This window comes from Biomphalaria glabrata, chromosome 10 (genome assembly GCF_947242115.1).
Source record: "Biomphalaria glabrata chromosome 10, xgBioGlab47.1, whole genome shotgun sequence".
Taxonomy (NCBI): Eukaryota; Metazoa; Mollusca; class Gastropoda; family Planorbidae; genus Biomphalaria; species Biomphalaria glabrata.
The window spans coordinates 21658502-21685412 of NC_074720.1; the positions used below are offsets into that span (position 1 = coordinate 21658502).

General features: G+C 30.9%; 3 long non-coding RNA genes across 3 annotated transcripts; all 3 read left to right on the plus strand.

The window, feature by feature from the left end:
• The first annotated feature begins 877 nt into the window (after nucleotides 1-877).
• On the plus strand, nucleotides 878-2699 carry LOC129928600 (uncharacterized). The gene is made up of 4 exons (XR_008780041.1): nucleotides 878-1244; nucleotides 1373-1822; nucleotides 1952-2417; nucleotides 2546-2699. It is a non-coding gene; the product is annotated as an uncharacterized LOC129928600 (long non-coding RNA).
• Nucleotides 2700-2728: 29 nt separating this feature from the next.
• Nucleotides 2729-21931, plus strand: LOC129928601 (uncharacterized). The gene is made up of 28 exons (XR_008780042.1): nucleotides 2729-2995; nucleotides 3125-3590; nucleotides 3719-4168; nucleotides 4298-4763; nucleotides 4892-5341; nucleotides 5471-6547; nucleotides 6677-7144; nucleotides 7273-7754; nucleotides 7884-8351; nucleotides 8480-8961; nucleotides 9091-9558; nucleotides 9687-10168; nucleotides 10298-10765; nucleotides 10894-11349; nucleotides 11479-11946; nucleotides 12075-12530; nucleotides 12660-13127; nucleotides 13256-13711; nucleotides 13841-14308; nucleotides 14437-14892; nucleotides 15022-15489; nucleotides 15618-16099; nucleotides 16229-16696; nucleotides 16825-17306; nucleotides 17436-17903; nucleotides 18032-18513; nucleotides 18643-19119; nucleotides 19249-21931. It is a non-coding gene; the product is annotated as an uncharacterized LOC129928601 (long non-coding RNA).
• Nucleotides 21932-22045: 114 nt separating this feature from the next.
• Nucleotides 22046-25838, plus strand: LOC106075086 (uncharacterized). The gene is made up of 3 exons (XR_008780043.1): nucleotides 22046-23921; nucleotides 24264-24400; nucleotides 24772-25838. It is a non-coding gene; the product is annotated as an uncharacterized LOC106075086 (long non-coding RNA).
• The last annotated feature ends 1073 nt before the right edge of the window (nucleotides 25839-26911 follow it).

Below are 26911 nucleotides of genomic sequence, written 5' to 3' on the forward strand. Positions count from 1 at the left end.
ACTACTTGATTAGATTGAGATATAACCATTGTAGCTTACTTAAATCTACCAATATATTTGAAATAAGGACTTCTATTTTTCTCTCTAGAAATCCTAGCTTCCTTCCAATTCCTGCAGGTGAAGGATAATGAGGGAAGAAAGGAAGCTGATCTTCTACAACTCAACCTCAGCAATTCAATGCTGATTAAGGTGTGAAGTTACATAAATTACTTTCATGAATTCTATCTTTAGAGATCTTATGTTAGTCTAATTTCTGTCTTTCTTTGTTCTTGTCTGTGAATGATTTGATTTAAAGCACCTTAAAGAGAGTTGTTCACCTCTTTTCTCTGTTTTGTAGTGTCGGTCTTTTTGTACTGTCTCTACGTTTTTTTATTTCTTCCGTTTATATTATAGTTTGTTTTGATTTCTTCTCATTTTCTTCTGTTTTGTTTTCTTCCAATCCTTTCCAACTTTTGTTAGCATTTTAAGTAAGTGATTAAAGAGAAAAAAGTCTAATTCTTTTAGTTTGAAAGCATTTCTTTCAGCTGAAGTTACCCTTTGAAGACCATCAAGTGTGGAATGTGAAACAGGTAAGTTATTTTTTGAATATCCTTTTTGCTGCCTAGTTTTAATTACTTTAAAAAAAGGTTATACCTTAGGATGATAATTTAAAATCTTAGTTACTTTTTCCAGCCATTGATAAGCAATTTCTTTTACAGATGAAGAGCCATGGATGACAAGGAAGCCAAAATCCTAGAACTCAACATGTCACTTCTAGATTAAGGTGAAGTTAATTTGTTTCCTTTAATAATAATAATAATAATAATCTTTATTATCCGTAAGGAAATTTGTCTTACAATTTGTGCATTACACCAAACAAAAAACATTATAACTATGTGTAGGGGTGTTTTACCCATTTGATGTCTGTGTCTCTTAAGTGGGTATTTCTTCAGTTGTATTGTCTTTCATTTTCTTTGTTCGTGTCTGTGAACGATTTGATTTAAAGCACCTTAAAGAGAGTTGTTCACATCTTTCTTCTGTTTTGTAGCATTAGTGATATTATACTGTTTCTAAGTTTTTTAATTTCTTCTGTCTATAGTTTGTTTAAATTTTTTGTCTCTTCTTCTTCTGTTTTTTTTTCTTTTTCTTATCCTTTCCAACTACTGTTATTTATTAGTGTTTAAATAGATCAAAGTCTAATTCTTTTAGTTTGAAAGTATTTCTTTCAGTTGAAGTTGCCCTGTCAAGTGTGACATGTAAAACAGGTAATTTATTTATCTATTAACTTTTGGCTAACAAGATTTAATTAATTTAAAAAATGGTTAGACCTCAGTATGAAAAGTTAAAAAATTAGTTTCTTTTTCCAGCCAATGTTAAGCCATTTCTTTTACAGATGAAGAATCATGGAAGAAAAGGAAGCAAAACTTCAAGAACTCAACATGTCACTACTAATTAAGGTGATGTTAATTTGTTTCCTTTCTTGAGTTCTATCTGTAGGGTTATTTTACCCATGTGATGTCTGTGTCTCTAATGTGGGTCTTTCTTCAGTTGTATTGTCTTTCTTATTCTTTGTTGGTGAATGATTTGATTTAAAGCACCTTAAAGAGAGTTGTTCACCTCTTTTCTCTGTTTTGTAGTGTCGGTCTTTTTGTACTGTCTCTACGTTTTTTTATTTCTTCCGTTTATATTATAGTTTGTTTTGATTTCTTCCAATCCTTTCCAACTTTTGTTAGCATTTTAAGTAAGTGATTAAAGAGAAAAAAGTCTAATTCTTTTAGTTTGAAAGCATTTCTTTCAGCTGAAGTTACCCTTTGAAGACCATCAAGTGTGGAATGTGAAACAGGTAAGTTATTTTTTGAATATCCTTTTTGCTGCCTAGTTTTAATTACTTTAAAAAAAGGTTATACCTTAGGATGATAATTTAAAATCTTAGTTACTTTTTCCAGCCATTGATAAGCAATTTCTTTTACAGATGAAGAGCCATGGATGACAAGGAAGCCAAAATCCTAGAACTCAACATGTCACTTCTAGATTAAGGTGAAGTTAATTTGTTTCCTTTAATGAGTTCTATGTGTAGGGGTGTTTTACCCATTTGATGTCTGTGTCTCTTAAGTGGGTATTTCTTCAGTTGTATTGTCTTTCATTTTCTTTGTTCGTGTCTGTGAACGATTTGATTTAAAGCACCTTAAAGAGAGTTGTTCACATCTTTCTTCTGTTTTGTAGCATTAGTGATATTATACTGTTTCTAAGTTTTTTAATTTCTTCTGTCTATAGTTTGTTTAAATTTTTTGTCTCTTCTTCTTGTTTTTTTTTCTTTTTCTTATCCTTTCCAACTACTGTTATTTATTAGTGTTTAAATAGATCAAAGTCTAATTCTTTTAGTTTGAAAGTATTTCTTTCAGTTGAAGTTGCCCTGTCAAGTGTGACATGTAAAACAGGTAATTTATTTATCTATTAACTTTTGGCTAACAAGATTTAATTAATTTAAAAAATGGTTAGACCTCAGTATGAAAAGTTAAAAAATTAGTTTCTTTTTCCAGCCAATGTTAAGCCATTTCTTTTACAGATGAAGAATCATGGAAGAAAAGGAAGCAAAACTTCAAGAACTCAACATGTCACTACTAATTAAGGTGATGTTAATTTGTTTCCTTTCTTGAGTTCTATCTGTAGGGTTATTTTACCCATGTGATGTCTGTGTCTCTAATGTGGGTCTTTCTTCAGTTGTATTGTCATTCTTATTCTTTGTTGGTGAATGATTTGATTTAAAGCACCTTAAAGAGAGTTGTTCACCTCTTTTCTCTGTTTTGTAGTGTCGGTCTTTTTGTACTGTCTCTACGTTTTTTTATTTCTTCCGTTTATATTATAGTTTGTTTTGATTTCTTCCAATCCTTTCCAACTTTTGTTAGCATTTTAAGTAAGTGATTAAAGAGAAAAAAGTCTAATTCTTTTAGTTTGAAAGCATTTCTTTCAGCTGAAGTTACCCTTTGAAGACCATCAAGTGTGGAATGTGAAACAGGTAAGTTATTTTTTGAATATCCTTTTTGCTGCCTAGTTTTAATTACTTTAAAAAAAGGTTATACCTTAGGATGATAATTTAAAATCTTAGTTACTTTTTCCAGCCATTGATAAGCAATTTCTTTTACAGATGAAGAGCCATGGATGACAAGGAAGCCAAAATCCTAGAACTCAACATGTCACTTCTAGATTAAGGTGAAGTTAATTTGTTTCCTTTAATGAGTTCTATGTGTAGGGGTGTTTTACCCATTTGATGTCTGTGTCTCTTAAGTGGGTATTTCTTCAGTTGTATTGTCTTTCATTTTCTTTGTTCGTGTCTGTGAACGATTTGATTTAAAGCACCTTAAAGAGAGTTGTTCACATCTTTCTTCTGTTTTGTAGCATTAGTGATATTATACTGTTTCTAAGTTTTTTAATTTCTTCTGTCTATAGTTTGTTTAAATTTTTTGTCTCTTCTTCTTGTTTTTTTTTCTTTTTCTTATCCTTTCCAACTACTGTTATTTATTAGTGTTTAAATAGATCAAAGTCTAATTCTTTTAGTTTGAAAGTATTTCTTTCAGTTGAAGTTGCCCTGTCAAGTGTGACATGTAAAACAGGTAATTTATTTATCTATTAACTTTTGGCTAACAAGATTTAATTAATTTAAAAAATGGTTAGACCTCAGTATGAAAAGTTAAAAAATTAGTTTCTTTTTCCAGCCAATGTTAAGCCATTTCTTTTACAGATGAAGAATCATGGAAGAAAAGGAAGCAAAACTTCAAGAACTCAACATGTCACTACTAATTAAGGTGATGTTAATTTGTTTCCTTTCTTGAGTTCTATCTGTAGGGTTATTTTACCCATGTGATGTCTGTGTCTCTAATGTGGGTCTTTCTTCAGTTGTATTGTCTTTCTTATTCTTTGTTGGTGAATGATTTGATTTAAAGCACCTTAAAGAGAGTTGTTCACCTCTTTTCTCTGTTTTGTAGTGTCGGTCTTTTTGTACTGTCTCTACGTTTTTTTATTTCTTCCGTTTATATTATAGTTTGTTTTGATTTCTTCCAATCCTTTCCAACTTTTGTTAGCATTTTAAGTAAGTGATTAAAGAGAAAAAAGTCTAATTCTTTTAGTTTGAAAGCATTTCTTTCAGCTGAAGTTACCCTTTGAAGACCATCAAGTGTGGAATGTGAAACAGGTAAGTTATTTTTTGAATATCCTTTTTGCTGCCTAGTTTTAATTACTTTAAAAAAAGGTTATACCTTAGGATGATAATTTAAAATCTTAGTTACTTTTTCCAGCCATTGATAAGCAATTTCTTTTACAGATGAAGAGCCATGGATGACAAGGAAGCCAAAATCCTAGAACTCAACATGTCACTTCTAGATTAAGGTGAAGTTAATTTGTTTCCTTTAATGAGTTCTATGTGTAGGGGTGTTTTACCCATTTGATGTCTGTGTCTCTTAAGTGGGTATTTCTTCAGTTGTATTGTCTTTCATTTTCTTTGTTCGTGTCTGTGAACGATTTGATTTAAAGCACCTTAAAGAGAGTTGTTCACATCTTTCTTCTGTTTTGTAGCATTAGTGATATTATACTGTTTCTAAGTTTTTTAATTTCTTCTGTCTATAGTTTGTTTAAATTTTTTGTCTCTTCTTCTTGTTTTTTTTTCTTTTTCTTATCCTTTCCAACTACTGTTATTTATTAGTGTTTAAATAGATCAAAGTCTAATTCTTTTAGTTTGAAAGTATTTCTTTCAGTTGAAGTTGCCCTGTCAAGTGTGACATGTAAAACAGGTAATTTATTTATCTATTAACTTTTGGCTAACAAGATTTAATTAATTTAAAAAATGGTTAGACCTCAGTATGAAAAGTTAAAAAATTAGTTTCTTTTTCCAGCCAATGTTAAGCCATTTCTTTTACAGATGAAGAATCATGGAAGAAAAGGAAGCAAAACTTCAAGAACTCAACATGTCACTACTAATTAAGGTGATGTTAATTTGTTTCCTTTCTTGAGTTCTATCTGTAGGGTTATTTTACCCATGTGATGTCTGTGTCTCTAATGTGGGTCTTTCTTCAGTTGTATTGTCTTTCTTATTCTTTGTTGGTGAATGATTTGATTTAAAGCACCTTAAAGAGAGTTGTTCACCTCTTTTCTCTGTTTTGTAGTGTCGGTCTTTTTGTACTGTCTCTACGTTTTTTTATTTCTTCCGTTTATATTATAGTTTGTTTTGATTTCTTCCAATCCTTTCCAACTTTTGTTAGCATTTTAAGTAAGTGATTAAAGAGAAAAAAGTCTAATTCTTTTAGTTTGAAAGCATTTCTTTCAGCTGAAGTTACCCTTTGAAGACCATCAAGTGTGGAATGTGAAACAGGTAAGTTATTTTTTGAATATCCTTTTTGCTGCCTAGTTTTAATTACTTTAAAAAAAGGTTATACCTTAGGATGATAATTTAAAATCTTAGTTACTTTTTCCAGCCATTGATAAGCAATTTCTTTTACAGATGAAGAGCCATGGATGACAAGGAAGCCAAAATCCTAGAACTCAACATGTCACTTCTAGATTAAGGTGAAGTTAATTTGTTTCCTTTAATGAGTTCTATGTGTAGGGGTGTTTTACCCATTTGATGTCTGTGTCTCTTAAGTGGGTATTTCTTCAGTTGTATTGTCTTTCATTTTCTTTGTTCGTGTCTGTGAACGATTTGATTTAAAGCACCTTAAAGAGAGTTGTTCACATCTTTCTTCTGTTTTGTAGCATTAGTGATATTATACTGTTTCTAAGTTTTTTAATTTCTTCTGTCTATAGTTTGTTTAAATTTTTTGTCTCTTCTTCTTCTGTTTTTTTTTCTTTTTCTTATCCTTTCCAACTACTGTTATTTATTAGTGTTTAAATAGATCAAAGTCTAATTCTTTTAGTTTGAAAGTATTTCTTTCAGTTGAAGTTGCCCTGTCAAGTGTGACATGTAAAACAGGAATTTATTTATCTATTAACTTTTGGCTAACAAGATTTAATTAATTTAAAAAATGGTTAGACCTCAGTATGAAAAGTTAAAAAATTAGTTTCTTTTTCCAGCCAATGTTAAGCCATTTCTTTTACAGATGAAGAATCATGGAAGAAAAGGAAGCAAAACTTCAAGAACTCAACATGTCACTACTAATTAAGGTGATGTTAATTTGTTTCCTTTCTTGAGTTCTATCTGTAGGGTTATTTTACCCATGTGATGTCTGTGTCTCTAATGTGGGTCTTTCTTCAGTTGTATTGTCTTTCTTATTCTTTGTTCTTGTTGGTGAATGATTTGATTTAAAGCACCTTAAAGAGAGTTGTTCACCTCTTTTCTCTGTTTTGTAGTGTCGGTCTTTTTGTACTGTCTCTACGTTTTTTTATTTCTTCCGTTTATATTATAGTTTGTTTTGATTTCTTCTCATTTTCTTCTGTTTTGTTTTCTTCCAATCCTTTCCAACTTTTGTTAGCATTTTAAGTAAGTGATTAAAGAGAAAAAAGTCTAATTCTTTTAGTTTGAAAGCATTTCTTTCAGCCGAAGTTACCCTTTGAAGACCATCAAGTGTGGAATGTGAAACAGGTAAGTTATTTTTTGAATATCCTTTTTGCTGCCTAGTTTTAATTACTTTAAAAAAAGGTTATACCTTAGGATGATAATTTAAAATCTTAGTTACTTTTTCCAGCCATTGATAAGCAATTTCTTTTACAGATGAAGAGCCATGGATGACAAGGAAGCCAAAATCCTAGAACTCAACATGTCACTTCTAGATTAAGGTGAAGTTAATTTGTTTCCTTTAATGAGTTCTATGTGTAGGGGTGTTTTACCCATTTGATGTCTGTGTCTCTTAAGTGGGTATTTCTTCAGTTGTATTGTCTTTCATTTTCTTTGTTCGTGTCTGTGAACGATTTGATTTAAAGCACCTTAAAGAGAGTTGTTCACATCTTTCTTCTGTTTTGTAGCATTAGTGATATTATACTGTTTCTAAGTTTTTTAATTTCTTCTGTCTATAGTTTGTTTAAATTTTTTGTCTCTTCTTCTTCTGTTTTTTTTTCTTTTTCTTATCCTTTCCAACTACTGTTATTTATTAGTGTTTAAATAGATCAAAGTCTAATTCTTTTGGTTTGAAAGTATTTCTTTCAGTTGAAGTTGCCCTGTCAAGTGTGACATGTAAAACAGGTAATTTATTTATCTATTAACTTTTGGCTAACAAGATTTAATTAATTTAAAAAATGGTTAGACCTCAGTATGAAAAGTTAAAAAATTAGTTTCTTTTTCCAGCCAATGTTAAGCCATTTCTTTTACAGATGAAGAATCATGGAAGAAAAGGAAGCAAAACTTCAAGAACTCAACATGTCACTACTAATTAAGGTGATGTTAATTTGTTTCCTTTCTTGAGTTCTATCTGTAGGGTTATTTTACCCATGTGATGTCTGTGTCTCTAATGTGGGTCTTTCTTCAGTTGTATTGTCTTTCTTATTCTTTGTTCTTGTTGGTGAATGATTTGATTTAAAGCACCTTAAAGAGAGTTGTTCACCTCTTTTCTCTGTTTTGTAGTGTCGGTCTTTTTGTACTGTCTCTACGTTTTTTTATTTCTTCCGTTTATATTATAGTTTGTTTTGATTTCTTCTCATTTTCTTCTGTTTTGTTTTCTTCCAATCCTTTCCAACTTTTGTTAGCATTTTAAGTAAGTGATTAAAGAGAAAAAAGTCTAATTCTTTTAGTTTGAAAGCATTTCTTTCAGCTGAAGTTACCCTTTGAAGACCATCAAGTGTGGAATGTGAAACAGGTAAGTTATTTTTTGAATATCCTTTTTGCTGCCTAGTTTTAATTACTTTAAAAAAAGGTTATACCTTAGGATGATAATTTAAAATCTTAGTTACTTTTTCCAGCCATTGATAAGCAATTTCTTTTACAGATGAAGAGCCATGGATGACAAGGAAGCCAAAATCCTAGAACTCAACATGTCACTTCTAGATTAAGGTGAAGTTAATTTGTTTCCTTTAATGAGTTCTATGTGTAGGGGTGTTTTACCCATTTGATGTCTGTGTCTCTTAAGTGGGTATTTCTTCAGTTGTATTGTCTTTCATTTTCTTTGTTCGTGTCTGTGAACGATTTGATTTAAAGCACCTTAAAGAGAGTTGTTCACATCTTTCTTCTGTTTTGTAGCATTAGTGATATTATACTGTTTCTAAGTTTTTTAATTTCTTCTGTCTATAGTTTGTTTAAATTTTTTGTCTCTTCTTCTTCTGTTTTTTTTTCTTTTTCTTATCCTTTCCAACTACTGTTATTTATTAGTGTTTAAATAGATCAAAGTCTAATTCTTTTAGTTTGAAAGTATTTATTTCAGTTGAAGTTGCCCTGTCAAGTGTGACATGTAAAACAGGTAATTTATTTATCTATTAACTTTTGGCTAACAAGATTTAATTAATTTAAAAAATGGTTAGACCTCAGTATGAAAAGTTAAAAAATTAGTTTCTTTTTCCAGCCAATGTTAAGCCATTTCTTTTACAGATGAAGAATCATGGAAGAAAAGGAAGCAAAACTTCAAGAACTCAACATGTCACTACTAATTAAGGTGATGTTAATTTGTTTCCTTTCTTGAGTTCTATCTGTAGGGTTATTTTACCCATGTGATGTCTGTGTCTCTAATGTGGGTCTTTCTTCAGTTGTATTGTCTTTCTTATTCTTTGTTCTTGTTGGTGAATGATTTGATTTAAAGCACCTTAAAGAGAGTTGTTCACCTCTTTTCTCTGTTTTGTAGTGTCGGTCTTTTTGTACTGTCTCTACGTTTTTTTATTTCTTCCGTTTATATTATAGTTTGTTTTGATTTCTTCTCATTTTCTTCTGTTTTGTTTTCTTCCAATCCTTTCCAACTTTTGTTAGCATTTTAAGTAAGTGATTAAAGAGAAAAAAGTCTAATTCTTTTAGTTTGAAAGCATTTCTTTCAGCTGAAGTTACCCTTTGAAGACCATCAAGTGTGGAATGTGAAACAGGTAAGTTATTTTTTGAATATCCTTTTTGCTGCCTAGTTTTAATTACTTTAAAAAAAGGTTATACCTTAGGATGATAATTTAAAATCTTAGTTACTTTTTCCAGCCATTGATAAGCAATTTCTTTTACAGATGAAGAGCCATGGATGACAAGGAAGCCAAAATCCTAGAACTCAACATGTCACTTCTAGATTAAGGTGAAGTTAATTTGTTTCCTTTAATGAGTTCTATGTGTAGGGGTGTTTTACCCATTTGATGTCTGTGTCTCTTAAGTGGGTATTTCTTCAGTTGTATTGTCTTTCATTTTCTTTGTTCGTGTCTGTGAACGATTTGATTTAAAGCACCTTAAAGAGAGTTGTTCACATCTTTCTTCTGTTTTGTAGCATTAGTGATATTATACTGTTTCTAAGTTTTTTAATTTCTTCTGTCTATAGTTTGTTTAAATTTTTTGTCTCTTCTTCTTCTGTTTTTTTTTCTTTTTCTTATCCTTTCCAACTACTGTTATTTATTAGTGTTTAAATAGATCAAAGTCTAATTCTTTTAGTTTGAAAGTATTTATTTCAGTTGAAGTTGCCCTGTCAAGTGTGACATGTAAAACAGGTAATTTATTTATCTATTAACTTTTGGCTAACAAGATTTAATTAATTTAAAAAATGGTTAGACCTCAGTATGAAAAGTTAAAAAATTAGTTTCTTTTTCCAGCCAATGTTAAGCCATTTCTTTTACAGATGAAGAATCATGGAAGAAAAGGAAGCAAAACTTCAAGAACTCAACATGTCACTACTAATTAAGGTGATGTTAATTTGTTTCCTTTCTTGAGTTCTATCTGTAGGGTTATTTTACCCATGTGATGTCTGTGTCTCTAATGTGGGTCTTTCTTCAGTTGTATTGTCTTTCTTATTCTTTGTTCTTGTTGGTGAATGATTTGATTTAAAGCACCTTAAAGAGAGTTGTTCACCTCTTTTCTCTGTTTTGTAGTGTCGGTCTTTTTGTACTGTCTCTACGTTTTTTTATTTCTTCCGTTTATATTATAGTTTGTTTTGATTTCTTCTCATTTTCTTCTGTTTTGTTTTCTTCCAATCCTTTCCAACTTTTGTTAGCATTTTAAGTAAGTGATTAAAGAGAAAAAAGTCTAATTCTTTTAGTTTGAAAGCATTTCTTTCAGCCGAAGTTACCCTTTGAAGACCATCAAGTGTGGAATGTGAAACAGGTAAGTTATTTTTTGAATATCCTTTTTGCTGCCTAGTTTTAATTACTTTAAAAAAAGGTTATACCTTAGGATGATAATTTAAAATCTTAGTTACTTTTTCCAGCCATTGATAAGCAATTTCTTTTACAGATGAAGAGCCATGGATGACAAGGAAGCCAAAATCCTAGAACTCAACATGTCACTTCTAGATTAAGGTGAAGTTAATTTGTTTCCTTTAATGAGTTCTATGTGTAGGGGTGTTTTACCCATTTGATGTCTGTGTCTCTTAAGTGGGTATTTCTTCAGTTGTATTGTCTTTCATTTTCTTTGTTCGTGTCTGTGAACGATTTGATTTAAAGCACCTTAAAGAGAGTTGTTCACATCTTTCTTCTGTTTTGTAGCATTAGTGATATTATACTGTTTCTAAGTTTTTTAATTTCTTCTGTCTATAGTTTGTTTAAATTTTTTGTCTCTTCTTCTTCTGTTTTTTTTTCTTTTTCTTATCCTTTCCAACTACTGTTATTTATTAGTGTTTAAATAGATCAAAGTCTAATTCTTTTGGTTTGAAAGTATTTCTTTCAGTTGAAGTTGCCCTGTCAAGTGTGACATGTAAAACAGGTAATTTATTTATCTATTAACTTTTGGCTAACAAGATTTAATTAATTTAAAAAATGGTTAGACCTCAGTATGAAAAGTTAAAAAATTAGTTTCTTTTTCCAGCCAATGTTAAGCCATTTCTTTTACAGATGAAGAATCATGGAAGAAAAGGAAGCAAAACTTCAAGAACTCAACATGTCACTACTAATTAAGGTGATGTTAATTTGTTTCCTTTCTTGAGTTCTATCTGTAGGGTTATTTTACCCATGTGATGTCTGTGTCTCTAATGTGGGTCTTTCTTCAGTTGTATTGTCTTTCTTATTCTTTGTTCTTGTTGGTGAATGATTTGATTTAAAGCACCTTAAAGAGAGTTGTTCACCTCTTTTCTCTGTTTTGTAGTGTCGGTCTTTTTGTACTGTCTCTACGTTTTTTTATTTCTTCCGTTTATATTATAGTTTGTTTTGATTTCTTCCAATCCTTTCCAACTTTTGTTAGCATTTTAAGTAAGTGATTAAAGAGAAAAAAGTCTAATTCTTTTAGTTTGAAAGCATTTCTTTCAGCTGAAGTTACCCTTTGAAGACCATCAAGTGTGGAATGTGAAACAGGTAAGTTATTTTTTGAATATCCTTTTTGCTGCCTAGTTTTAATTACTTTAAAAAAAGGTTATACCTTAGGATGATAATTTAAAATCTTAGTTACTTTTTCCAGCCATTGATAAGCAATTTCTTTTACAGATGAAGAGCCATGGATGACAAGGAAGCCAAAATCCTAGAACTCAACATGTCACTTCTAGATTAAGGTGAAGTTAATTTGTTTCCTTTAATGAGTTCTATGTGTAGGGGTGTTTTACCCATTTGATGTCTGTGTCTCTTAAGTGGGTATTTCTTCAGTTGTATTGTCTTTCATTTTCTTTGTTCGTGTCTGTGAACGATTTGATTTAAAGCACCTTAAAGAGAGTTGTTCACATCTTTCTTCTGTTTTGTAGCATTAGTGATATTATACTGTTTCTAAGTTTTTTAATTTCTTCTGTCTATAGTTTGTTTAAATTTTTTGTCTCTTCTTCTTCTGTTTTTTTTTCTTTTTCTTATCCTTTCCAACTACTGTTATTTATTAGTGTTTAAATAGATCAAAGTCTAATTCTTTTAGTTTGAAAGTATTTATTTCAGTTGAAGTTGCCCTGTCAAGTGTGACATGTAAAACAGGTAATTTATTTATCTATTAACTTTTGGCTAACAAGATTTAATTAATTTAAAAAATGGTTAGACCTCAGTATGAAAAGTTAAAAAATTAGTTTCTTTTTCCAGCCAATGTTAAGCCATTTCTTTTACAGATGAAGAATCATGGAAGAAAAGGAAGCAAAACTTCAAGAACTCAACATGTCACTACTAATTAAGGTGATGTTAATTTGTTTCCTTTCTTGAGTTCTATCTGTAGGGTTATTTTACCCATGTGATGTCTGTGTCTCTAATGTGGGTCTTTCTTCAGTTGTATTGTCTTTCTTATTCTTTGTTCTTGTTGGTGAATGATTTGATTTAAAGCACCTTAAAGAGAGTTGTTCACCTCTTTTCTCTGTTTTGTAGTGTCGGTCTTTTTGTACTGTCTCTACGTTTTTTTATTTCTTCCGTTTATATTATAGTTTGTTTTGATTTCTTCCAATCCTTTCCAACTTTTGTTAGCATTTTAAGTAAGTGATTAAAGAGAAAAAAGTCTAATTCTTTTAGTTTGAAAGCATTTCTTTCAGCTGAAGTTACCCTTTGAAGACCATCAAGTGTGGAATGTGAAACAGGTAAGTTATTTTTTGAATATCCTTTTTGCTGCCTAGTTTTAATTACTTTAAAAAAAGGTTATACCTTAGGATGATAATTTAAAATCTTAGTTACTTTTTCCAGCCATTGATAAGCAATTTCTTTTACAGATGAAGAGCCATGGATGACAAGGAAGCCAAAATCCTAGAACTCAACATGTCACTTCTAGATTAAGGTGAAGTTAATTTGTTTCCTTTAATGAGTTCTATGTGTAGGGGTGTTTTACCCATTTGATGTCTGTGTCTCTTAAGTGGGTATTTCTTCAGTTGTATTGTCTTTCATTTTCTTTGTTCGTGTCTGTGAACGATTTGATTTAAAGCACCTTAAAGAGAGTTGTTCACATCTTTCTTCTGTTTTGTAGCATTAGTGATATTATACTGTTTCTAAGTTTTTTAATTTCTTCTGTCTATAGTTTGTTTAAATTTTTTGTCTCTTCTTCTTCTGTTTTTTTTTCTTTTTCTTATCCTTTCCAACTACTGTTATTTATTAGTGTTTAAATAGATCAAAGTCTAATTCTTTTGGTTTGAAAGTATTTCTTTCAGTTGAAGTTGCCCTGTCAAGTGTGACATGTAAAACAGGTAATTTATTTATCTATTAACTTTTGGCTAACAAGATTTAATTAATTTAAAAAATGGTTAGACCTCAGTATGAAAAGTTAAAAAATTAGTTTCTTTTTCCAGCCAATGTTAAGCCATTTCTTTTACAGATGAAGAATCATGGAAGAAAAGGAAGCAAAACTTCAAGAACTCAACATGTCACTACTAATTAAGGTGATGTTAATTTGTTTCCTTTCTTGAGTTCTATCTGTAGGGTTATTTTACCCATGTGATGTCTGTGTCTCTAATGTGGGTCTTTCTTCAGTTGTATTGTCTTTCTTATTCTTTGTTCTTGTTGGTGAATGATTTGATTTAAAGCACCTTAAAGAGAGTTGTTCACCTCTTTTCTCTGTTTTGTAGTGTCGGTCTTTTTGTACTGTCTCTACGTTTTTTTATTTCTTCCGTTTATATTATAGTTTGTTTTGATTTCTTCCAATCCTTTCCAACTTTTGTTAGCATTTTAAGTAAGTGATTAAAGAGAAAAAAGTCTAATTCTTTTAGTTTGAAAGCATTTCTTTCAGCTGAAGTTACCCTTTGAAGACCATCAAGTGTGGAATGTGAAACAGGTAAGTTATTTTTTGAATATCCTTTTTGCTGCCTAGTTTTAATTACTTTAAAAAAAGGTTATACCTTAGGATGATAATTTAAAATCTTAGTTACTTTTTCCAGCCATTGATAAGCAATTTCTTTTACAGATGAAGAGCCATGGATGACAAGGAAGCCAAAATCCTAGAACTCAACATGTCACTTCTAGATTAAGGTGAAGTTAATTTGTTTCCTTTAATGAGTTCTATGTGTAGGGGTGTTTTACCCATTTGATGTCTGTGTCTCTTAAGTGGGTATTTCTTCAGTTGTATTGTCTTTCATTTTCTTTGTTCGTGTCTGTGAACGATTTGATTTAAAGCACCTTAAAGAGAGTTGTTCACATCTTTCTTCTGTTTTGTAGCATTAGTGATATTATACTGTTTCTAAGTTTTTTAATTTCTTCTGTCTATAGTTTGTTTAAATTTTTTGTCTCTTCTTCTTCTGTTTTTTTTTCTTTTTCTTATCCTTTCCAACTACTGTTATTTATTAGTGTTTAAATAGATCAAAGTCTAATTCTTTTAGTTTGAAAGTATTTATTTCAGTTGAAGTTGCCCTGTCAAGTGTGACATGTAAAACAGGTAATTTATTTATCTATTAACTTTTGGCTAACAAGATTTAATTAATTTAAAAAATGGTTAGACCTCAGTATGAAAAGTTAAAAAATTAGTTTCTTTTTCCAGCCAATGTTAAGCCATTTCTTTTACAGATGAAGAATCATGGAAGAAAAGGAAGCAAAACTTCAAGAACTCAACATGTCACTACTAATTAAGGTGATGTTAATTTGTTTCCTTTCTTGAGTTCTATCTGTAGGGTTATTTTACCCATGTGATGTCTGTGTCTCTAATGTGGGTCTTTCTTCAGTTGTATTGTCTTTCTTATTCTTTGTTCTTGTTGGTGAATGATTTGATTTAAAGCACCTTAAAGAGAGTTGTTCACCTCTTTTCTCTGTTTTGTAGTGTCGGTCTTTTTGTACTGTCTCTACGTTTTTTTATTTCTTCCGTTTATATTATAGTTTGTTTTGTTTTCTTCCAATCCTTTCCAACTTTTGTTAGCATTTTAAGTAAGTGATTAAAGAGAAAAAAGTCTAATTCTTTTAGTTTGAAAGCATTTCTTTCAGCTGAAGTTACCCTTTGAAGACCATCAAGTGTGGAATGTGAAACAGGTAAGTTATTTTTTGAATATCCTTTTTGCTGCCTAGTTTTAATTACTTTAAAAAAAGGTTATACCTTAGGATGATAATTTAAAATCTTAGTTACTTTTTCCAGCCATTGATAAGCAATTTCTTTTACAGATGAAGAGCCATGGATGACAAGGAAGCCAAAATCCTAGAACTCAACATGTCACTTCTAGATTAAGGTGAAGTTAATTTGTTTCCTTTAATGAGTTCTATGTGTAGGGGTGTTTTACCCATTTGATGTCTGTGTCTCTTAAGTGGGTATTTCTTCAGTTGTATTGTCTTTCATTTTCTTTGTTCGTGTCTGTGAACGATTTGATTTAAAGCACCTTAAAGAGAGTTGTTCACATCTTTCTTCTGTTTTGTAGCATTAGTGATATTATACTGTTTCTAAGTTTTTTAATTTCTTCTGTCTATAGTTTGTTTAAATTTTTTGTCTCTTCTTCTTCTGTTTTTTTTTCTTTTTCTTATCCTTTCCAACTACTGTTATTTATTAGTGTTTAAATAGATCAAAGTCTAATTCTTTTAGTTTGAAAGTATTTATTTCAGTTGAAGTTGCCCTGTCAAGTGTGACATGTAAAACAGGTAATTTATTTATCTATTAACTTTTGGCTAACAAGATTTAATTAATTTAAAAAATGGTTAGACCTCAGTATGAAAAGTTAAAAAATTAGTTTCTTTTTCCAGCCAATGTTAAGCCATTTCTTTTACAGATGAAGAATCATGGAAGAAAAGGAAGCAAAACTTCAAGAACTCAACATGTCACTACTAATTAAGGTGATGTTAATTTGTTTCCTTTCTTGAGTTCTATCTGTAGGGTTATTTTACCCATGTGATGTCTGTGTCTCTAATGTGGGTCTTTCTTCAGTTGTATTGTCTTTCTTATTCTTTGTTCTTGTTGGTGAATGATTTGATTTAAAGCACCTTAAAGAGAGTTGTTCACCTCTTTTCTCTGTTTTGTAGTGTCGGTCTTTTTGTACTGTCTCTACGTTTTTTTATTTCTTCCGTTTATATTATAGTTTGTTTTGATTTCTTCTCATTTTCTTCTGTTTTGTTTTCTTCCAATCCTTTCCAACTTTTGTTAGCATTTTAAGTAAGTGATTAAAGAGAAAAAAGTCTAATTCTTTTAGTTTGAAAGCATTTCTTTCAGCCGAAGTTACCCTTTGAAGACCATCAAGTGTGGAATGTGAAACAGGTAAGTTATTTTTTGAATATCCTTTTTGCTGCCTAGTTTTAATTACTTTAAAAAAAGGTTATACCTTAGGATGATAATTTAAAATCTTAGTTACTTTTTCCAGCCATTGATAAGCAATTTCTTTTACAGATGAAGAGCCATGGATGACAAGGAAGCCAAAATCCTAGAACTCAACATGTCACTTCTAGATTAAGGTGAAGTTAATTTGTTTCCTTTAATGAGTTCTATGTGTAGGGGTGTTTTACCCATTTGATGTCTGTGTCTCTTAAGTGGGTATTTCTTCAGTTGTATTGTCTTTCATTTTCTTTGTTCGTGTCTGTGAACGATTTGATTTAAAGCACCTTAAAGAGAGTTGTTCACATCTTTCTTCTGTTTTGTAGCATTAGTGATATTATACTGTTTCTAAGTTTTTTAATTTCTTCTGTCTATAGTTTGTTTAAATTTTTTGTCTCTTCTTCTTCTGTTTTTTTTTCTTTTTCTTATCCTTTCCAACTACTGTTATTTATTAGTGTTTAAATAGATCAAAGTCTAATTCTTTTAGTTTGAAAGTATTTATTTCAGTTGAAGTTGCCCTGTCAAGTGTGACATGTAAAACAGGTAATTTATTTATCTATTAACTTTTGGCTAACAAGATTTAATTAATTTAAAAAATGGTTAGACCTCAGTATGAAAAGTTAAAAAATTAGTTTCTTTTTCCAGCCAATGTTAAGCCATTTCTTTTACAGATGAAGAATCATGGAAGAAAAGGAAGCAAAACTTCAAGAACTCAACATGTCACTACTAATTAAGGTGATGTTAATTTGTTTCCTTTCTTGAGTTCTATCTGTAGGGTTATTTTACCCATGTGATGTCTGTGTCTCTAATGTGGGTCTTTCTTCAGTTGTATTGTCTTTCTTATTCTTTGTTCTTGTTGGTGAATGATTTGATTTAAAGCACCTTAAAGAGAGTTGTTCACCTCTTTTCTCTGTTTTGTAGTGTCGGTCTTTTTGTACTGTCTCTACGTTTTTTTATTTCTTCCGTTTATATTATAGTTTGTTTTGATTTCTTCTCATTTTCTTCTGTTTTGTTTTCTTCCAATCCTTTCCAACTTTTGTTAGCATTTTAAGTAAGTGATTAAAGAGAAAAAAGTCTAATTCTTTTAGTTTGAAAGCATTTCTTTCAGCTGAAGTTACCCTTTGAAGACCATCAAGTGTGGAATGTGAAACAGGTAAGTTATTTTTTGAATATCCTTTTTGCTGCCTAGTTTTAATTACTTTAAAAAAAGGTTATACCTTAGGATGATAATTTAAAATCTTAGTTACTTTTTCCAGCCATTGATAAGCAATTTCTTTTACAGATGAAGAGCCATGGATGACAAGGAAGCCAAAATCCTAGAACTCAACATGTCACTTCTAGATTAAGGTGAAGTTAATTTGTTTCCTTTAATGAGTTCTATGTGTAGGGGTGTTTTACCCATTTGATGTCTGTGTCTCTTAAGTGGGTATTTCTTCAGTTGTATTGTCTTTCATTTTCTTTGTTCGTGTCTGTGAACGATTTGATTTAAAGCACCTTAAAGAGAGTTGTTCACATCTTTCTTCTGTTTTGTAGCATTAGTGATATTATACTGTTTCTAAGTTTTTTAATTTCTTCTGTCTATAGTTTGTTTAAATTTTTTGTCTCTTCTTCTTCTGTTTTTTTTTCTTTTTCTTATCCTTTCCAACTACTGTTATTTATTAGTGTTTAAATAGATCAAAGTCTAATTCTTTTAGTTTGAAAGTATTTATTTCAGTTGAAGTTGCCCTGTCAAGTGTGACATGTAAAACAGGTAATTTATTTATCTATTAACTTTTGGCTAACAAGATTTAATTAATTTAAAAAATGGTTAGACCTCAGTATGAAAAGTTAAAAAATTAGTTTCTTTTTCCAGCCAATGTTAAGCCATTTCTTTTACAGATGAAGAATCATGGAAGAAAAGGAAGCAAAACTTCAAGAACTCAACATGTCACTACTAATTAAGGTGATGTTAATTTGTTTCCTTTCTTGAGTTCTATCTGTAGGGTTATTTTACCCATGTGATGTCTGTGTCTCTAATGTGGGTCTTTCTTCAGTTGTATTGTCTTTCTTATTCTTTGTTCTTGTTGGTGAATGATTTGATTTAAAGCACCTTAAAGAGAGTTGTTCACCTCTTTTCTCTGTTTTGTAGTGTCGGTCTTTTTGTACTGTCTCTACGTTTTTTTATTTCTTCCGTTTATATTATAGTTTGTTTTGATTTCTTCTCATTTTCTTCTGTTTTGTTTTCTTCCAATCCTTTCCAACTTTTGTTAGCATTTTAAGTAAGTGATTAAAGAGAAAAAAGTCTAATTCTTTTAGTTTGAAAGCATTTCTTTCAGCTGAAGTTACCCTTTGAAGACCATCAAGTGTGGAATGTGAAACAGGTAAGTTATTTTTTGAATATCCTTTTTGCTGCCTAGTTTTAATTACTTTAAAAAAAGGTTATACCTTAGGATGATAATTTAAAATCTTAGTTACTTTTTCCAGCCATTGATAAGCAATTTCTTTTACAGATGAAGAGCCATGGATGACAAGGAAGCCAAAATCCTAGAACTCAACATGTCACTTCTAGATTAAGGTGAAGTTAATTTGTTTCCTTTAATGAGTTCTATGTGTAGGGGTGTTTTACCCATTTGATGTCTGTGTCTCTTAAGTGGGTATTTCTTCAGTTGTATTGTCTTTCATTTTCTTTGTTCGTGTCTGTGAACGATTTGATTTAAAGCACCTTAAAGAGAGTTGTTCACATCTTTCTTCTGTTTTGTAGCATTAGTGATATTATACTGTTTCTAAGTTTTTTAATTTCTTCTGTCTATAGTTTGTTTAAATTTTTTGTCTCTTCTTCTTCTGTTTTTTTTTCTTTTTCTTATCCTTTCCAACTACTGTTATTTATTAGTGTTTAAATAGATCAAAGTCTAATTCTTTTAGTTTGAAAGTATTTCTTTCAGCTGAAGTTACCCTTTGAAGACCATCAAGTGTGGAATGTGAAACAGGTAAGTTATTTTTTGAATATCCTTTTAGCTGCCTAGTTTTAATTACTTTAAAAAAAGGTTATACCTTAGGATGATAATTTCAAATCTTAGTTACTTTTTCCAGCCATTGATAAGCAATTTCTTTTACAGATGAAGAGCCATGGATGACAAGGAAGCCGAAATCCTAGAACTCAACATGTCACTTCTAGATTAAGGTGAAGTTTATTTGTTTCCTTTCATGAGTCCTGCCTACAGCTTTTTTTAAATTGTTTTCTCTTCATATTAGTTTAGTTCTTTTCCTATTTATTTTAACTTTTATTAGATAGTGTTGGATGAGAAAAAGTCAATTTTTTTTTTCTGTGAAAGCATTTCTTTCAGCTTGGGTTTCAAGATATTTTGGTGTGGAATTCAAAACCAGATGAGTTTGTTTTTTTACCTTCAATTTTAGGCTGCTATGAAGAAAAAAATAAAAACAATATTTAGACACCAGCATCTTATATATGTTTTTTTATGTTTTATTTGGAGTGTTGTAAAGTGTTTGGCTCTCAAACAATTCTTTTGAAAACATGGGGTTTGAGTTTCAGGCTTTTTAGTGTGCATTGAATCAACTTTATTGGGTACCTCACAATAGTTGGGGAAAAGTAAAGTTGTGTTTGCCACCTGACATCCTTGGTAAACATGGGCCACAGAAAAAAAAGACCTATAGATCATAAATTCTGAATTGGATACTTTACTTAGATTAGTTGTGTGACCAAAACATATTGTTCATTAAATTACCTGACATCAGCTGGGAAAACTTTTTTTTTTTACACCCTTCTCATTTACACTGCATCATCTGCATACAAAAGCTGTTCTCCTCTTTAGCAACACATTTTTTCTCCACTCAGGGTTATTTGGGACATAGAGTTAAAAGAAATACAGCCTTACGTTTCTTAAAGCTGCTTTTTCTTAGGTTAGGTTAGCTTAGATATAAAAGAAATACAGACTTAGGTGCTTAGGTCTGCCATTTCTTATTCTGTTAGATGATTTAAAAGAGGTATAACTTTGGGTGGTCAAGGTTATTATCTCTTCAATTTGGCAGCTGATAGATGGATTCTATAGTTCTGAAAAGGACTATGGCCCATTCTGTTGTGCAGTCAATTTTACTAGTTGGGGCCTATGTAGTGCTTTTTTTTTGTAGGATGATGGTTGGGATTTGAGTGGAGAAACACTTTCTAACACAACAATATAAAATAGACAATTCATGTCCAAGTAAAATCTCTCTGTATTCATTATAATGCTTAAGAAGACTATTTTCACCTTGACAATAAACAAAACAGGCTAAAATAAAAATCACAATTAAACAATCTATAAACACACCAATGCCTGTGACACTGAAATGATTATACCCAAAGAAAATGATGCCATTTTTGTTTTATTTTACCAGATACATTTTTACCAAAATATACAGATCATTGGTAGACTAATCTCTGCTCTGCCATATACATTTCGGACAAAGCAATGTAGAACCTATAAACAGGTCAAATATTTGTCATAGAATCTTACATCTGTATTGCTCCTGATCCAAATATTAATACTTTTCAACCTATATGTAGACCAAGTTCTGTAGTGACACTGAATGGCCATGTAAAATAAAATTAAAATGTTTTGTCTATTACTGAATCCATTTCTACCATAAGACTCGAGAGTAAAAAAGAATTTAAATGATAAAAATGTACACCATAAAAAAATGAACAACTCATGAAGTTTTTAACAGTAGAGCTTTTAGCCAAATAATATTGCATGACACTGTAATCTGCAATATCAATGTGTTGACAAAATCTGATTGTTCATTGCTACACACATTTCAGACTAAACTGAATATATAGTACATCTTCTGGCCACCTTAAACTATGCTATAACATATTAGAGGATATGGCCAGAGAACTTTTTGCTTTACCATCATACAGTTCATAGTGCAAACATTTTTCTCTGTAACACAGTACAGCACTAAACAGCTTAAGATTTTAAAAATTACTAGAATTCCATAAGACAATCACTTTTCTGGTTAGATAATTAACACCTAAAACATATAACAAGACATAAGTTACATGTCTACTAAAACTAAATGTTTTGTTTATTACTACGTAAGATAATGCTGAAAAAAAACATGTAGCTCAAGAATTAATTAAACCATAACTTAATAATGATGTACACCATAGAAATGTACAACACTTGAAGGTTTCAATACAATTAATGACCACAGTATCAATACCACCATAACACAGTAATATCAATGGTCAGATAAAATGTATTTAAACTCTGTATCTATTTGAAATCCATCTATAAAATCAATTTAAGGCCCATAGACAGCTAGACGTAATGCTCATTACTACACAAATTTCACACAATTCAACATGGTATATCTTCTTGCCAGGTAAAACTATGCTATGACACAATAGAGGTCATGGCCAGAGAAATAAATGCTTTACTACCATACAGTTCATAGTCCAAAATTTGCTCTGTAACAAAACACAGCACAAAATTACACATAAACACAGTAAGGGTGAAGATTCTAAAAAAAAAACAAAAAAAAAACATTGTAATATAATTCCATAAAACAATCTTGGTATGTTTTGAATACATTAAGACTAAAAATGTTGCAGTACAGAAAGTTACATTACACTGAATAATCCAAAACAAGACAAAATTGCTCAATGCATGCAATGGCCATCTAAAACTTTAGTGTAATTACATTCATTACTTTTTTGTTTGCATTGTTCATATTTTAAATGCTTTTCTTTCCATTAATGAAATTTGTATTTCAGCAATCACAGGTTCATACATCAAGTAAATTGCATGTCTTTTTTTTGTTTGTTTGTTTGCTTGCTTTGTTACTACTTATCCTACTAAAAATTGCTACGAAAGTGACAGCGGCAAGATTGGATCAAAGGAAAGAATAATTAGACCAAGTTTATCTGTCACATTCATCAACAAGAATCACAGAATCGCATGCGCTAACTACTAACGGAGTGTCTGGTAGTTGGAAAGGTAAATGACAGCCATATTCTCTTGAATAGTCAAAAACCTGTAATTCCAACTACCTAGCTCATGTATGGCTCCTCGAGCCGCTCTCCGGGCAACAGTTTTGGCTAACTGGCCAAATACATGAGTGAAAATGTTTTAACATTTTTGTATTTTTAAGGAATCCTTACAAAGGGTAAATTGTATTCTAGCTGTCTTGTAAACATCCAGATTGAATGGTCAAAAGAACTTCTTTCAAGGTAAGATGGAGATAATGCATAGTTAATAAGGCACTGACTGTTTTAATGAAGTAGGCCCTAGCAGTTATTAAGTGAGTTTCAATTCAGTCAAAAACTATCATTAACTTACAGCCCTGGAGCTTGTTTTGTAATCTATTAAAAAGAACATATGTTTTACAATGGAATGTAGATTAACAAGAACTCACACCTTTTGAGCAGTAGGATCAGCATGAATTTTATTTCTAATAAATAAGCTAATATTTAGGGTTTCAAAAATTTTACAAATAGCCATGATATTATGAATGGAAGGTCAGTACAGAGTAAAATTAAATGCAAAAGACAGAAGACAAGGATCTGTTAGGCACTTTCCCACTGTGTCTTATGCAGATAAGTCAAATGGCAGTTACATTAAAAAAACAAAGTCAAATAACACATGTGAAAGGCCAACAATATAAGTTAGTTGATACTGTTAAGGAATGTCGAATGTCATCAAGCTAAATCTCTTTTTTTCTTAAAACCTGCCTCTAAAGTAACTCCCCAACTGTAAAAAAGCATGTATGGCCTCCTAGAGTTGCAAAACAACTCTGGATCATCTTATAAAATTGAAATGAATGTCTGGGCATTAGCTGTGGTTGGAATGATGTTACCCACTCAACAGTTTCCCCCTCTCCACAGAACTGGGATGTATCCAAAGGAGTGGCAAGTGCCGATACCTTTTGGTATCAGTGGAGTCGCAGGCTCTGCTAGGATGTAGTTCTAAGTACTGCAAACTACCTAACTCATGTTTTGCTCCTCGAGCTTCACCCTGGGCCACAGTTTTGGTTAATTGGATAAATGCATCAGTGATGTTTTTTCTTAACAATTTTTTAAGCAACCCTTACTAATGATAATTTGTATTCTAGCTCTCTTAAGACAAATGCTTGAATTCTTCTCTCCAGGTAACCTCGGGATTATTCATTGAACTAAGTGGAAAAACATGCACTATTATTACTGGTTATATAAATTATTTTTTCATTCCAAAACTAATCACTATCATGTTTAGTGTGCATTTTTAAGACAGCAAGGTTTATACAGAGACTCTATTAAGTTGATGTTTTGATGAAGTAGGCATTAAGGTGAGCTTCATTTTTTCTTATCTAATAAAATACAGACATAATTTAAAAAAAAAGAAGATAATTAAGTTCTATGCATGCTAATAAATGACTTGAACTGTGGCTGATTTGGGTATTACAACCCATTCCCTACTCTAATAGCACTAGGTAAGACGAATTTGTACAAGTTTGTCCTAGCATATGGAACAAGAAATGTGCCTTTATCTTGGTGTCTTTCTGAGTATTTTATTAGGTTTAGTTTTTGTATTTGAACATTATGGTTCAGTGTTTAATGTATAATTGCTATCTTACTTTTTAGTCTTCTGTCCTAAAGGATTCTTAATTGAATGATTTTTCCCTAGGTTTACACTATTCAAATGTGATTATTCATTTGTTATGAATCTCACTGCTCTATTTTATGTCTGTTCTAGTTTTCTTGAGTTGAGGGTCCCAAACAGAGGATGCATATTCTATTATTGGCCTAACCAAGGTGAATTTGATTTCTACAAATTTCTTTTAATAAACCCTAATGCTTTGTTTGATCTTTTTTTTATTATTTCATCAATATGGGAATTCCATGATAATTTTTCATTTATTATTACACCTATGTATTTGGAGTTTTTATAAGATTAGTGGTATTTATTTGTTTTAGTTTTTTGTTTCTCTTTATAATTGACATTTTTGGGTGAAGAGAAATGCTCCATTTTGATTCCCACTTCTGTAATTTTTCTAATCTCTTCATAAAATTTCTTTATCTTGTGTTGTTTTTATTTTCTATATTTATTGTTTCTGCCAACCAACATTGATAAATTACACTTACATATATTTACAGTACTAAGCAAGATGATAGTCTTGATAATGATATATTGAAAGTGAGATTACAAGAACAACATATCATTTTTCACCTAGTATCAAGCATAGCAACACACTATTTACTACATCAGCCCTAGCCCCCTAATACAAGAGGAAGTAAGAATTGTATTAATTTATTACATATGCTAAATAATCAAAATAAATATGCTGTTTTATATTAGAAATAATTTTGTAACAGCATCTATGCTGACAAGGAAGATCATTCTGATATGATGAAAATGTATTGCCCTTTTTTGTTTATTTAGAAGTATCTATCTTTGCTGCATAAGGTCTCTAAAGAACTAAAGAATATTAAAACCAGAGTATTGAGAGAAAAGTTAAGACAGAAGCTCACATAATAATGATTCATTGTAGAAGAATATTATTATTTTGTAACAACAATATTTAAGACAATAAATCCTTATTTATCCAAAGCCAGCATCTAATTCCATTTTAAATTATTAAACTTTTTGTTTCTTTCTCCACAGATTTGGACTGAATTCTATCAGGGGAGAAAAACTAGTAACTAAATCTTCAAGCAGAAAGGAATACTAATATTGTTAATTCATAAATATTTTAATCTGTCTATACATTTCTATAAATTTTTAAAATTACTTTTACATTTTCCTATTCATTTTATATGTATTGTGTTGTTTACAAAAGGAATTTAACAGAGGAATCAATAAAAGAAATATATATTTTAATTTGAATATCTATTATTCATTAAGTGTTTTGTTATGTGAGGCTCAACATTAATATTTCCAAATGCAGCAAGTTCAACAAAAACCTACATTTGTATTATATCTTCATCATGCTGCCTCCAATTCTACCAGCAGTGTAGAAAAAAAAAAACTAATTAAAACAGACCATCAGCAAATGACAAGCAGGTGGTACAATACTAGACTAGTTTATTTCATCTCAAAACAGCATGGAAATATATGTGGAATTGATTGAAAATAGTATTTGTAACTTTTAAAAATCATTCTATAGTCTAGGTAGGTATAATGTTTTGTTATAATTGCAGAACCACAGTAAAGACAAGAACTATAACTCTGTCATCCTAATTTCTTACTATTGGTTGTTTCTATTGGCTCACTAGTGCAATAAAATAAGGCTTGTCTTTGAGTCCAAAGACTAATGAGAAATACAGTATTTCCTATGGCTACACAGCCCTAGCTGCTTCCTACAAATTTTGCCACATCCAGCATAGTGCAATAATATCCATGAAATCCACAGAGTTAAATTGTAGCCTACTTAATGTTGATATTTGAAAGCTTAAAATTATGTTATATACAAATATTATTTTTTTTGTTCCTTTGGCAATTAGATTATTGAACAAAATTTAACTTGCTTTTGTAAATTTCACATGTAATGTTCAAGAGAAACTGTGGTATGAATGTATATTTTGTGAGCTATCATAAATTATTTGCTCTCAAAATGTAGTGTTATGTGTAATGTTAATTGTAAAACCAATTTCCTCAAGGTTAATAAATATTATTATAAATATATTAAAAACAAACAAATATTCATTCTCTCAGTGTCTTCACTGTCAGGAGTGTCCAATTTTAGAGCCTTTCATTTTTTTTAAAGAAAAAAAGATAGCTGGTAACAAAAGGCTGATGTGCCTAAACTAAAACTCAGCTGCATTGTTGCGGAATAATACAGCTGTGATAGTGCCTTGTTCAGGATAGTCTATGGCAATAAAAGCACCAATCTGATTTAGATTGTGATTATTGAACCTCGTTAAAGCTTATTAAATATATAGCTGAGTTTGTTCTAATCGATGAAATTTTCCAAGAGTCTAATGTATATGGTCACTGCTTCTTGGTTAATGCCACTCAACATCCCAACAGTCAATGTTGTCTCAATGGTATCTGAAATACCTTTCACAAAACTTAAGAAACATTTTTTAAAACCAGTAATATAAAGCTCAAGGTTGAAGACATGATAGATGCACATGCTTCTCTTTTCAGGTACATCATATGCATGCTTCATTAACCAAAGAACATATAACCCCTATTCAAGTGCAAAAATGTATTTTACTATTTGAACTTCCCCAGCATCTGATAATACTTAATAATGCTCTACTAAGTTGCTTAATTTTAATAATAATAAGGTTTGTCTTCGAGTTCAAAGATTAATAAGGAATGCAGTATTTCCCATGGCTACGCAGCTCCAACTGTGACCTACATATTTTGCCACATCCAGGGCAAGCATAACCATTGTTCGATGGTGGTCGAATAAGATTTTCTTATCGCCATCTGCAGCAGCGATTTTCTTTTGGTATCAAATGTGTATCCTGTGGCCTTTGTGAGTGACCTCCAGCTGTCTTGTTCTGAGGTCGCATGCAACCAGGTGCTCTCTCTTCAATGTCAGCTAAGGCAAGTTGGTGCCTAAGCTGGTCTTTAGTTGGGGAAAGTAAAGACGGTTGGTCGTTGTGCTGGCCACATGGCACCCTGCTCGTTAACCGTTGGCCATAGAAACAGATGACCTTAACATCATCTGCCCATAGATCGTTAGGTCTGAAAGGGAAACTTTACTTTACATATATCACTTTAGAAAAAATATAAGTGCCTCAGATCTGCCTTGGCCACTACTTTTCAATAGTCCGAAGATTAGTGAGGAATG